The following is a 14,270-nucleotide window of genomic DNA, read 5'->3' on the forward strand; positions in this document are numbered from 1 at the left end:
AGTAATGCAACAAAGTTGAGCAGAGTTTAACTTTAGGAGAAATAAGAAGTGAAGTGATTTCACGACCACGAGTGGGAGTCAAGATTGATGGCATGTTTTTTGTTCAGCTCTCGACTACGGATCATCACTATGGTTCTACATATTCCTCCTTATTCTTGAACCAGTCAGTGATACTTGCTGTGCTGCTGCAGGCTTAAAGTATTTGATTCACCCAAAATAGAACAAACCCCAGTGTTTTGTGACTGCAACATTAGGTTTTGTTCCACTGGAAAAGGATAGCACAGGACAGTTTTCTGATAACATAATAAGCTGGATTTCTTTTAGTTTATTAACATCAAGACAGAGAAAAAAAAATGGAAGCTTGTGATGGAACAATTGTTTATAGGTGCTATAATGTAAGTGATAACAGGAACTAACTTTTATTTTAGTCCAGAATGCAGCTGCTAGAGTCCTAACTAGGACCAGAAAGTATGACCACATCACCCCGATCTTATCCACACTGCATTGGCTCCCATTAAAATTTTGCATTGATTATAAAATACTACTATTGACCTATAAAGCACTGAACGGTCTCGCGCCACAGTACCTGAGTAAACCTTTGGTCTTCTATGATCTGCCATGCCTACATTAGATCAAAAGGTGTACCTCGAATAGTGAAGGCTACAGCAGGGGGAAGAGCAAAGCCCCACAGTTATAGAACAGCCTTCCAATTAGTGTTCGGGACTCAGACACAGTCTTATCCATCACGGGATAGTAAACACACTTAACAATCTCTCCCTCTCTTTAACTCCCTCTCCCTCTCTCCTTCTGTCGAGCCACACATGATTTTATGGAGATGCCAGTGATTCTGACCCTTTCTGCTCTCTGGACCTGCCTAATCCATCCTGATGCTCTACCTCTGGATGAAGCTCTCATCAACTGGAGGCTACATTCTGCTACTGAGAACAACCCCAAGCAGTGCAGCCTGGAGATTGTTGAGGATGGTGCCAATTGAAGTACCATGGAAATGGTTTTGGACCTCAATTCCACATGGACATTTTCGCTGTGGTTGCTGGGTCTACGGTTGCTACTATGGCTTTAGGACTGAAATTACCGCATGCAGTTTTGCACTCGGGTCTCCTTTAGTGAACAGTGGACTTGTTCAACAAACAGACTTCATATAAAAACCATAATGAACTTTCTTTTACTTTCACACTATCCGTTGTGACCCAGATGAGGACGGGTTCCTTTCTGAGTCCGGTTCCTCTCAATGTTTCTTCCTCATATCATCTTAGGGAGTTTTTCCTCACCACAGTCACCTCCGTCTCGCTCATTAGGGATAAATTCACACACTTAAAATCTCTATCCTGTGTTTATATATTTCTGTAAAGCTGCTTAGAGACAATGTCCATTGTTAAACACATCCATCCATCCAGTTTACATACTGCTTACCTTACACAGCGTCGCAGGGAGTCTGGAGCCAATCCCAGGGAGCTCAGGGCAGAGAGCGGGGATACCCTGGATGGGGTGCCAACCCACTGCAGGGTCAAATTGCACACACACTCGCACACTATGGACAATTTGGAAATTTCAATCAGGCTACAATGCATGTCTTTGGACTGGGGGAGGAAACCGGAGTACACAGAGGAAATCCCTGCGACACAGGGAGAACCTTCAAGCTCCACGGACACAGGGCGGAGGCAGGATTCGAACCCTATTATTGCACATGAATATAACATTATAGAACATTACGGTAAATCTGATTGAAATAATAAATGCTGTATTGTTGTTTAGCCAGGCATACTTTTTTTAATATATATTCCGATGTTAAACAAGTGCATTCGTCTGATAGCTCTGCACTAAAAGAGGATTGTTCATGTTATATCACCCAGCAGGCGTTAATTAAAATGAAGGTGTGTATGCAAATATTCCACCAATGCTCACCGCTCTGGTGTCGGTTTAAGCGTGACTTCAATTTTCTCCGAATTGGTTTACAAATTGAGGTGTGAAATTTATGCAGAGGTGTGAAAATGAAAGATAAACGGAATAGCACACCTTCCTGTAAAGCACAAAATGGGACAGAATTAACCCTGGAAAATCTGAAAGTGGAACAATACTAGAAGTGATTTTTTTTCCAACATAAAATTTTTATCTTCTGCTTTTTATATATATATATATATATATATATATATATATATATATATATATATATATATATATATATATATATATATATATATATTTTTTATAAAGAGTAAACATCATGTAACAAATTGACGAGTGCCCCAGGCACAAAAACACAGCAGACACATGATAAGTTCAGGCATCTTTGTCTAGTCTTAAACTTTAACAAGACACCAAACTTTCTAGCTTGTTCTGCTCTGTGCTGTACATAGTTGTTTGCACACACACACACACACACACACACACACACACACACACACACAGAGAGAGAGAGAGTGAGAGAGAGAGAGAGAGAGAGAGAGAGAGAGAGTAGCCCCAAGCATTTAAAGGCTTCCGAGGCTCTATTTTAACACTATGCCAAAGTGAAGATATATACAGTATGTGGATTTTAAAATACAGTAAATATTAAAATTTTATTGCTAAAAATCCTGCCTTGAGCAGTAGACTTCAGTCCCTGGTGCATTTCCATTGTACTGCCTAAGTCGCTATCTTGATTAACTGTCACAGCCGTTCAGATAGCAAAGTTTCTACATTTTGAATCATTCATTCATCTTCAGTAAGCGCTTTATTCTCGTCTGAGTCACGGTGGATCCGGAGAGGTGGGAATACACCCTGGATTGGATGAGGGTCCATCACAGGGCATTATGCACACACACATTCACACACATAAAGGTAATTTCAATAGTCAGTCTACATGCTGGAATGTGTTCCATCTGAACCCATCTGAACCTGGGTTTTCTTCATTTTTGACTATTTTATAATGATAATGAAGACATAAAGACAACACTATGACATATAGAATTATACACTGGCTAGTGTGATGGTGAGCCTGCAGCCAGCGCACTTCAAAGACATCGGGCTCCTCGCACATTTGTCAGCAGGGTGCTGAAAGGACAGCGCCACTTCAGCACCCGGAATGTTTTGGACATCAGGAAAGCACATGGCTACGAGGTGGGGCAGAGGAAGCACACACATCTGGTAGATCATGAATCTTGCTCTTCACCATCCTGGAGAAGACAGGAGGATGTAAAAGGGTGCATTCAGCATGCTGAGGTAAGCCACATCTCCATTTCTAATATAAGTAATACATTACTCTCTCTTTCTCTCTCTTTCATAATAAGGCCGACTAGGAAGATGACGACGAAGAAGAAGACAACGCTTCTTGGCATCCCGTGCTCTCCGCCGGCGTCCCAAGCTCCATTCCCGCCACTTTGGGCACCGCCTCAGCACTGCTGCAACCTGCAAGCCGCGCTCCACGCCAGGAAGGCCGTGCCCTGCACCTGCTCACTCACCTCACGCATCCCTCACCTCCACCTACTGACTTTTAGCATAAATAAAAGAGTACTTTTTCCCCATGTCTGCCCCCCCATGTGTCTGTGTTCTGCCCTGCATTAGCTCTGAATAGCCACACTAGGAAAAGTTTTACAAATCAACATTATTTTATATTTTTCAGCTCATTTTTAACAGTATTCCTGATTAAGCGTGACATTCTCTCATCTTCTCATCAGAGCGCTTTACCCAAGAGGCTTTTCTTAAAGTTCTCCAATAGGCAGAACAATTTGCCATCATATATTTGATCTCTTTTACGGTTAGGTTTAATGTGTGGAATGTCCATGAAACTAGTTAGTTCCTGTTATCACTTACATTATCTAGCCATTCAATTTCCTTACCACTTGTCCTACACAGCCAGGAGCCTATCCCAGGGAACTCGGAGCACAAGGCGGTAGACCCCCTGGATGAGGTGCCAACCCATAGCAGGGCACAATCCCACACGCATTCACATACTACAGACAATTTGGAAATGCCAATCAGCGTACAATGCATGTCTTTGGACTGGGGGAGGAAACTGGAGTACTTGGAGGAAACCCAAGAAGCACGGGGAGAACATGCAAGGTACGTGCACACAGGGTGGAGGCAGGAATCGAAACCCCAACTCCAGAGGTGCGTTACCTCCAACTCCAATTAATCTCTTGTCTGAATTTAATAAAACAAATAAATAAACAACTAAATTAAAAAAACACAGCGTTTCATGTTACGTAACTGTTACAAAGCACTGACACCAGAAATATCTATCAGAAATGTCAACATTGTGAAAAGTATGTTCATTTATGCACTGATACTCGGTCTGGGCTTTAATCCTTTTGCATGAATTACTGCATGAATGCGGCGTGGCATGGAGGCAGTCAGCCCGTGGCACTGCTGAGGTGTTCTGGAAGCCCAGGTTGCTTTGATAGCGGCCTTCAGCTCGTCTGTATTGTCGGGTCTGGTGTCTCTCATAGATTCTCTATGGAGTTCAGATCAGGCGATTCGGCTGGACAATCAAGCACAGTAATACCACGGTCAGCAAAACCAGTTACGGTATAGTTCTTTTTCTCCTTAGTCCAGGTAAGGCACATATGCATAAATTAGTATGCGATTTAGAAGGTCTACATTTCTGTATTATAAATTCTTTATTCGAATATTTTGAGATACTGGATTTTTGATTTCCATGAGCTGTAAGCTGTAATCATCAAGATTAAAACAAAAAAGGCTTGAAATATTTCACTTTATGCGCATTGAATCTATAATATATGAAAAGTTCCACTGTTTGAATTAAATTATGAAAAAAAAAAAACTTTTCCATGATATTCAGATTTTTTCTTTAGATACACCTGTATAATCTATACATAAGCAATAAATTCACGACTTAGTAACAAATGTCAACCATTTTTAATGTAGTGACTGGTATATAGGAGTTTTTCAGAGGACACTTGTTGAAAGTTGTTGAATGTCTATATCAGTTTTATATGAGATTTTTTGCTAGTCCTACCCCAAAATCGTCTGTCTGCTGGTAAAAGGTTAAATTTATTGCCATAATTTGGGTAAACATTGATAACTTTTATATATATATATATATATATATATATATATATATATATATATATATATATATATATATATATATATATATATTACCTAACAATAATAACCATTCCTCATGATGGAGAAGCTCCATGCATTAGAGTTAAAGCCCTGAATAATGGAGACACAATTCTTGTTCTGGGGTTTGAGGTCCTGGTTAAGATCGGTTTAATCCCAGCGCAGCAAAATGGAAAGGACCCAGGAACCCAGGAGCCAAGCATCAAGTTTGACCCAAGCTATAACGAAGGTCGAGCTCCTTCATGAGCCAGCAAAATATCAAACATATTTGTTACTGATAGTGTTCAGTTATTTATAAATGAACACTACGGTATTTGTACACTTTTGCTTATTTAGCTTATTTGGACAAAGTCTATCTGAGAATAATTTATGATGCATTAACATCTCATCTAATCATTGCTTCATCTTCATCTGTGCTCTATTGATGTACAACATCTTTGGATTTAAATCTTAAGTGACACTTGCACACTTCCTAATTACTGATTAATGGAGCATGTGTAATGACAAATGACAAACGCATAAAACCCACATCTAACATCTTCATTTAGCTATATATGTGCTTTCACCATTTAAAGCAGAGACTTGCTGGTGCTTGTCCTAGTTGGTGATGAAATTATCATCATAATTCAGACTCTGTATCCCATATGACCCAAGAATGGCGAGACATTGTAATTTCATTTTAATCAAAGCTACAAATTGGTGCTGCACTTAAGCTGTGAACCTTGATTATATTAGAATATCAAATAAGCAGAAAAAAAAGGATGAACACACTTCTGCAGTTACATTTTCTGATTCAATTCGATTTTTATTTGTGTAACACGTCTAGATCCCTAATGAACAAGTCAGAGGAGATTGTGGCAAGGAAATGCTCCCAGTGATGAAATGGAAGCAGACTCAAAAACAAACCCATCATCTTCTGAGTGACACTGGATAGTGGGATCATAAATATAAATGATGTGGAACATTGAGTCGGTGGAGTAAAATAATTCAGTGGCCAGGCCAAGAGACCTTTAGAAGCAGCCAAGAAAATCAGCAACTGTCGTTGGCTGAGGAGGAAAGATCCCAGCTGCATCTCTAGACAGGCATTGCTGTTCAACCTTTGGAGATATAATGGTCCCCATGCTGCTTTGGCGTTATAAACATTGTTCCATTGGCTGTCATCACACATGTTGTTACCTATGTTTGTTACACAAAGGTCAGTCATATGAATGAAAATTGCTTGTGCAACAGCGTTGCTGAATTCTCAACTCTGATTGGTCACAGGATGTTGCTTAATTTTCTTTAACAGCAGCTCTGAAAGACGTTACGGCTGTAATTCAAATCGCAGGTTTATATCAATGTGTTCATTCAACCATGTTCATCCAGCCATCAATTTTTGTACCGCTTATCCAACACAGGGTTGCAGGGGAGCCTGGAGCCTATCCCAGGGAACTTAGAGCATGAGGAGGGGGAGACCCTGGACAGGGTGCCAACGCATCACAGGGCACATTCACACAAACATTCACACACTACGGTCAATTAGGAAATGGCAATCAGCCTACAACGCATGTCTTTGGACTGGTTTGGAAACCCGGAGGAAAGCACATGGAGAACATGCAAGCTCCGTGCACACAGGGCAGAGGCGGGAATCAAGCCCCCAACCCTGGAGGTGCGAGGCAAATGTGCTAACCATTAAGTCACCATACACCCATTCGAACATGATACTGTTTCTCTTAGAACAACTTACACACTATGTTTTCCACCATAGGAAAGTCTTCAGGACAGAAGTCATAGCACTTTTCCATGGTCATTCCAAAAAAATCAAATATATGATGTGCCTTAATTTCATAAATAAATTTAAAAAATGGTGTTGGCAAATTGCGATAGAATAAGAGGAATAAAACAATTCATGGCATGCTGTTGCTGGAAACTGGGCTTTTGTTGATTATTTTCCTATAAAAGAATGCTCCAAGTCTTTAATTCCTTATATTTTTTATAACTTGGAAAAGCTATTAGATGACAGTGTGCCCTTGCTCCAGAGGCGTATACACCTCAATAATAAGTACTGCCTATAGACCTATACAATGACCATGGTACACTCTTTATGGGACCTCAATTCTTATTATTTTCTATTGTGCTCCTGCAACCTGCACTCATAATCCACCCTCCCCTTTTCTCTTTTTACAAAGGCATAAGGTTCTGCTCCAATCCACAAATCTATCAGAAACAAGTTGCTCATCATGTAACACACTGACTGTGTCACTTTGGGTCACTGTGAGGCACTCAAGGCTTTTGGATCTGAGGATCATAGACCACATTAAACACTAGCACAACTAGCACAACATTTTTCTTCATCATTTTTGTTATTATATTATATTAAAATATTTAACTCTGAGCTGTTTTGGAAATCCTCATATACAATCCTGTTGCTGTTCACATCGCACTTGCATTATACTGTACACTCTAAAAGAGGGGTAGCTACTGTATATGGAAAGCAAAGCAGGGATATTTGCTCTGCTCACCCACCCCCTAAGTTAGCATAGCATTATTGTGAGGTCTTATTATTATTATTATTATTATTACTATTTTAAGAGTGGTTGTACCATAAAAAGATGGATCAACACAAAAAAGTAGGAAGAGAGGAAGTGGAAAGTTTGAAATAAAAGCAAGTGTGAGCAAAAAATAAAATAAAATAAAATAAATAAAGATCAACTTGATTTGCAGCAAAAAAGCAGGTAGCAGAATTGGCACTCAGTTTGAAGCATAAAATTAATGAATTGGATTTTTAAATCATTTTTTAAAATTTTTGCTAGAAATCATTAGTTAGTTCCAAATCGATTCAATTATCACTGAGATGAGCTATAGATGTTAGTTCTCTCACCAGAGTCTGTGTCTGTCTCTCTCTCTCTCTCTCTCTCTCTCTCTCTCTCTCTCTCTCTCTCTCTCTCTCTCTCTCTCTCTCTCTCTCTCTCTCTAACTTAACAAGACAAAAAAATTGCAGCTTGTCATGTTACTGACAAGCGGTAAAGTGCAAAGTTCCCTGCCATGAAGACCTTCCTGGGGCAGAAAACTTTACCTCACAACCTCTTATGGGTGTTCTTACATTAAGCTTCATCATAACATTGGTTGTACGTTATAGCAAAAAATCAATTTCCTGTTAGTTTTTTTGTGATTGTTGTGGCAAAAAACGTTTTTTTTTGCAAAAATTTTTTCGCAAAATTTGCGAGTTTTTTTGTGTGCTTTTTTGTGGAAAACTACTTGAATTGGCAAAATTTCAGTTGCATGAAATGGTCTTTCACAGTGATGTTTGTGGGTAAATGAGACCTTTTTTTTTGTTTGACACACGTGAATCGAAGCGTTGTGATGATGTCACATGACGTGTCTTGACCCAAGATTTTCTGCGGAAAATCTGAGGTCATTATGAAAAATTGAAAACTCTTGCGAATATCTTGTGAGTTTCCTTGATTTTTCATTCATTTCTACGAGTTCAAAATCCTGGAGGGACTGATTAATATACACCTGTTTTCTGCCTTGCAGCCAAAGAACTACTGTTCACTTTGGGGCGCATAACACCACCCCATCACTGATTATTTTCCTGTACCAGCCCACCAACAAGTGGTTTAATCCTTGCTTAATATGTATGATTGCTTCCACGCTTTTTGAGACTCTTATTATGGGATGTCTTATACTTTCCTTGTCGGAGAGAGAGTGAGAGAAAAAAACCCTCTAATACTGTTCTATAAATGATGAAATAGAGAGATGTCCTGACAGTGGACTCGCATTTTCAGCACTGACAGTGTATCTGAAAGTTTGTATGACCGATTGTTTAGGATTTTATTTTTAACACCTGCATCTCTACACAACTTTCCACAAAATCCGCAGTACAGTGTGCTTCCAAATCATCATCCGTCATTTAAACGCATGAGAAATGAACGGCACGGCATCATGATTATCGTGACAAAACATATCAAACAGAATGCCGGCACTATTATTATTGTAATTTAGATAACGCTGCTTGACTGTGTGTCTTATTAAAGCAAACAAATTAATTATTAAAGCATTCAGGTGCAATAATCTTCATCAACACAGCCACTTTACTGATCCAGCCTGGTGCAGATGAATTATTTTTCTAGAGATAGATCGATCCCGTGGTGTCACGGCTTTTTAAAAAGAAAACACTGTGGATTTTAACGGTGAACACATTTAAAGCAATCACGGTCAACCCGATCATGGTCTAATGACTTAGTTAAGTCTTTTACAATGTAAAGGCATAATGATAGTGGAAACAAGCCAAAAGGCATCTAGTAAATTATTAAGAAAAGACTCAATAGAACTAAAATTACACGCTAACAAAACCCTCATGTGTTCTGCCATGTTTAGAAACATCAACACGTCATGGTGAGTAAGTAAGCTGAGTAAGACTGTCTACTATTTTATTTTCCAGAGTTGTTTCAAAGTTAAACTTTTCAGTAAAAAAAAAAAAAAAAAAAAAAAAAACACAAAATAACACCAAGCACATTTTACACCAAGCTGTACTGACAACTCACCTAGCAGGTTAGAGAGCAAGTGAGAAAAACAGACATACTGGAGAGGACAGATACTACATTTGATGCAACAAGCTAACTAGTTAGCATTACTTTTCATGGGTTAATGATGTATTTACTTTCTCAAAACAGCTAGCCTGTGTGTGTCTTCCAGGTGGTGCAACTGAAAAGAGTTCGCCCTATCATCTGATGATAGCTGGCAATGCCACAGCCATCCAAGAGATCATAATTGGCATGCTCTCAGGGAGGGAATGATGGCATACTCACTCTCTCTCCTATATCAATCACAGTGATGGGTGTTTGTGAGCTCATGCATGCAGAAGTGGGTGGATAGCACTTTCCTCAGAGTTTGTTATGCATTAGCAGCAATCACAAAAAAATGTGGTGTCTTGGAGGACACATGGTTGTGTAATAGGGAAGGTGGAAACTTAGGGGGAAAACTGGGGAGAAAAATCCCCCAACAAACTGTATGGTCAATGATAAACAGTACTATAAAACGTATTGTTGACTGTGTGAGTGGCCATACTGATACGTATAATGTCATGACATATGCTAAATTTGGAGGTGAAGACACCTTTCCAACTTTCTCTGTCCAGGAGGCATTCTCTTAGTTTTTTACTTTTAGTCAGAGTTTGAGCTTCAGTTGAATGCAGGAAGAGTGCCAGTGAACGCTACTGCGTTCGACTTGTAAGTGAGCAATTTGTTGTTGTTGTTTTTTTCCCCTGCAAAATCTTGAACTGCCAACGTCAGTGAGACAAATTAGTTCCTGTTATCACTTACATTATAATAGCTTTAAAAACTCATTCCCTCACCAGCCTGTCTTCTTCTTCCTCTTGGTTAATAAGACAGAAACACAGCTTGTCGGGTTACTAGAAAACGGAAAGCGCAAAGTCCTCTGTCCTGATTACTTTCTTGTATTGGAAAACGTACTGACACCCTAGACTCCTTCCATAAATGTAAAATAAATGTCTTTTAGATTTTTTTTCTTTGTTTCAATAACACTTTTTAAAATGTTTATTATTAACCTTACATAAACAAAGTGGCACATCTGCCATACAAGTCCATGTGAATGGTTTGTTACTATAAAAACAATTAACTATTAGAACAAGCGCATTAGTAGCAGCCGTACTTACTGTCTGATCTTCTGTTCTAGAAACACCTTCTGACATATCGGAATTGAGAATTCAGTACTTTGGTGTAATTACCAATAAAATTGTGGTTACAATGTTGTTGTTGTTGTTTTTTTTCATCTGTAACCATTAAAAGGAAATCAATACATCAATAAATACTACTACTGCAGTTTTCACTTGGTGATAAATACACCAATGACCCCATCATACACTCGGTGACAGCTGTGCTCTCAATTGATCCTTTTTTTTTTTTTCTTTATATGTGTCTGAGTGTACAGATCCTGTTTCTACAAAGGTTTGTGAGCAGTTGTGAAAAAACCTGTAAAATGGCTGCTGATGGCTCCATCGATCACTGATCGTCCCCTCGGGCAGCAACAGGAAGATCTAGTGAGTCACAATTCTCTCTGACTGAGGGGAATTATAAGGTGAGTCAAAAGCTGTCCTCTGTGTCAGTATCACACGAATTCAATTTAATCTTCTACCTGCCTATCAGAGGTCGCAGACAATCCTTACGGTTGCCATAGTTACAAAATTTCATGTATAGCTTATCAGAGGATATGTGAACTCCACTCATTCTCGCATTCAGCTCAAAGTCTTCATTTAAAAATATTTTGTACTGTCAGTCTTGGATTGCCCTTGGATTGGATTCCTCGTGCTTTGACACAGGTTTGCCTTGTAACCTCTTTGTCTCATCGAGTGTATGATTTTCTCGAATAAACCTTTGAAAATGATTTTTGACCACACTACAGTGTTCCACATATCATTCATTCCGCATGTCCTTGACGGCTTTAATACAGTAAAAGCTATGATGAGACCTTCAGACGCACCCAGCAATGACAAAGCGGACACTCAAATCATTAAAAAAAAAAATTAAACGACCTACATGTGAGGGAACATCGGCCGTAAAACGAATAACACAATAAGCCAGGCGTTTAAGCGGAACGAACTTGTCGAGAGATATTTCAGGAAAATTAACCCGAGCCATGTAGGACACAGCAGTAAATCAAACAGGGCTTCGGGGGAGAGACGCTCACGTCATGTTTTATTGCAGGACAAAAGAGTGCTTTGCTGCCATTATGAGCCTAATGAGGGGATTTTCCATAAGTATGTAAGTAAGTAAGTAAATAAACAAACAAGCAAACAAATGAAAATTGCATTACAGAGAACTTAAACATGTCTGCAAACACAACAAATGATTGTCTGTCTAAGGGTACTTTCACATCTATGAGTCATGTTCCTGAGCCAACAGCGAAATTTATACATTTGGTTCATTTGGTTTGTTTTATTTTCTCACGGAACATAATTAAACAAACCAAAAAAAAAGTAAAAAAAATTAAATAAAAAATCTTGGTTGAGGCCTGTGTAAGGCTGAAAAGGCAGGCGTAAAACTCCTTTATTCATTGTTCAGCAATATGACAGCAGAAAAAAGTGTCAATGTCACCAACCTTGAGACGGTACGGAAGCAGGAGCGGGAGGCGGGTGAACAGAGTAGGATCGGGAAGTTCAGGAAGCGTAGTCGTCGAGTCAGCAAGGGTCAAGCGATCGGGCGAACAATACAAATGGGGATATCCAGAAAGCGTAGTCGAGGCAGGAAGCGAGGGTCGAGGATTATAAGAAACAACGAACTAGATCAGCTTGGTAACGCAGCAAACTAGGCTACTGAGCGTATACTTCGCGTCGATTCTCGGTGGCTGTCTTCTCTAAGTACTAGTGTGTGATTGGTGCCAGGTGTGTCTGATCAGAACTCCGGGGATGGGGAGCGAGTATTGCATCCTGGGAATTTGAGTTATGATCAGACCGAGCTGTGACAGAACACCCCCCCCCCCCCCCCCCCCAAAAGGGCTCACTCCGGGAGCAGAGTTCTTTCTTGGCCTCCCCCGGGGTCGTGGACCTGGGAGATGAGGATGAGTTGTGTGAAAGTCCTTGGTAAGCTGTGGATCAAGTATATCCTGCCTGGGAACCCGGCACTGTTCCTCAGGTCCGTAACCCTCCCACTCAACCAAATACTCCAGCTTGCCCCTCCTGTGTCTCGTGTTGAGGATGTTCCTGACGCGGTAAGCCGGTTGTCCATCAATCTCCAGAGGGGTCGGGGGAGTTTCAGCTGGTACTTCAGTGGCTAGAGGACCGTTGACAACAGGTTTGAGACGTGATACGTGGAATGAAGGGGAGATGCGACTGTGTCGTGGCAGTTCCAGACGGTAGGTGACGTCATTGACTCGTTTGAGGATCTTGAATGGTCCCGTGTACCTCGGTGCTAGTTTTTTACAGCCATGCGCTTGTCTCAAGTCTTTTGTGGACAACCACACCCGATCGCCGGGTTGGTAATCAGGGTGTTCCTTGCGGCGGCGATCTGCTTTGTGTTTGTACATGTCTGAGGCCTCCCTCAGGCGTCGGTGGGTGTCCGCCCAGACACGCTCACTACATTGGAACCAGTGGTCAACGGCCGGAGCTGTGGTGGGAGTTGCGTTCCACGGGAACAGAGGGGGTTGGTAACCGAGCACGCACTGGAAGGGGGTGAGATTGGTAGCCGAATGACGTAGTGAGTTCTGGGCGTACTCGGCCCATGGCAAGAACTTGCTCCAATCCTCTGGGTTATTGGCACAAAAAGTACGGAGGAATCGTCCCAGTTCCTGATTGACTCGTTCGGCTTGCCCATTGGCTTGTGGGTGATAACCGGAGGTGAGATTCACTGTCACTCCCATCTTCGTCATGAAGCTGGACCATACTCTGGAGGTAAACTGCGGGCCCCTGTCACTGACAATCTCCTCAGGAATGCCGTAATACCTGAACACATGCTGGAATAGAAGTTCAGCTGTCCTGAATGCAGTGGGGAGAGCGGGTAAGGGAATGAAACGTACGGACTTGGAGAACCGGTCCACTGCGACTAGAATTGTGGTATCTCCTTGGGATCTAGGCAGGTCTGTTACGAAATCTACAGATATGTGTGACCATGGGCGTTCGGGGATAGGTAAGGGCTTGAGCCTCCCGGCGGGGAGGGTCCGAGGTACTTTACTCTGTGCGCACGATGAACAGGACTTCACCACCTTGTGTATGTCTCCTATCATATTGGGCCACCAGTATTTCTCTTCCAGGAGATGGTGTGTGCGTTGTGTTCCAGGATGTCCCGTACCGAGTACCGTGTGTGCCCAGATGATGAGTTCTTGGCGGTACTCTTCAGGTACGAAGAGTTTGTTAGGAGGACACTTTACAGGTACTTGGGACTGGGGAATCTGCTCTAGTTCCACGTCCAGCTCCCACTCTAGTGCACTGATAACACATGAAGGACGAATGATGTACTCCTCCTGCTCGTTGACCCGTTCTGTCTGATCAAGACGAGACAGAGCATCTGCTTTTGTGTTCTTGGACCCTGGTCTGTAGGATAACGTGAATTGAAATCTAGTGAAGAATAGGGCCCATCGGGCCTGGCGGGGTGTGAGTCGCTTTGCAGTGCGAAGGTACTCCAGGTTCTTATGGTCCGTGAAGATGACAAATGAATGTGTAGCCCCCTCTAACCAGTGTCTCCACTCTTCCAGCG

This window comes from Ictalurus punctatus, chromosome 16, assembly GCF_001660625.3.
Source record: "Ictalurus punctatus breed USDA103 chromosome 16, Coco_2.0, whole genome shotgun sequence".
NCBI classification, from domain to species: Eukaryota; Metazoa; Chordata; class Actinopteri; order Siluriformes; family Ictaluridae; genus Ictalurus; species Ictalurus punctatus.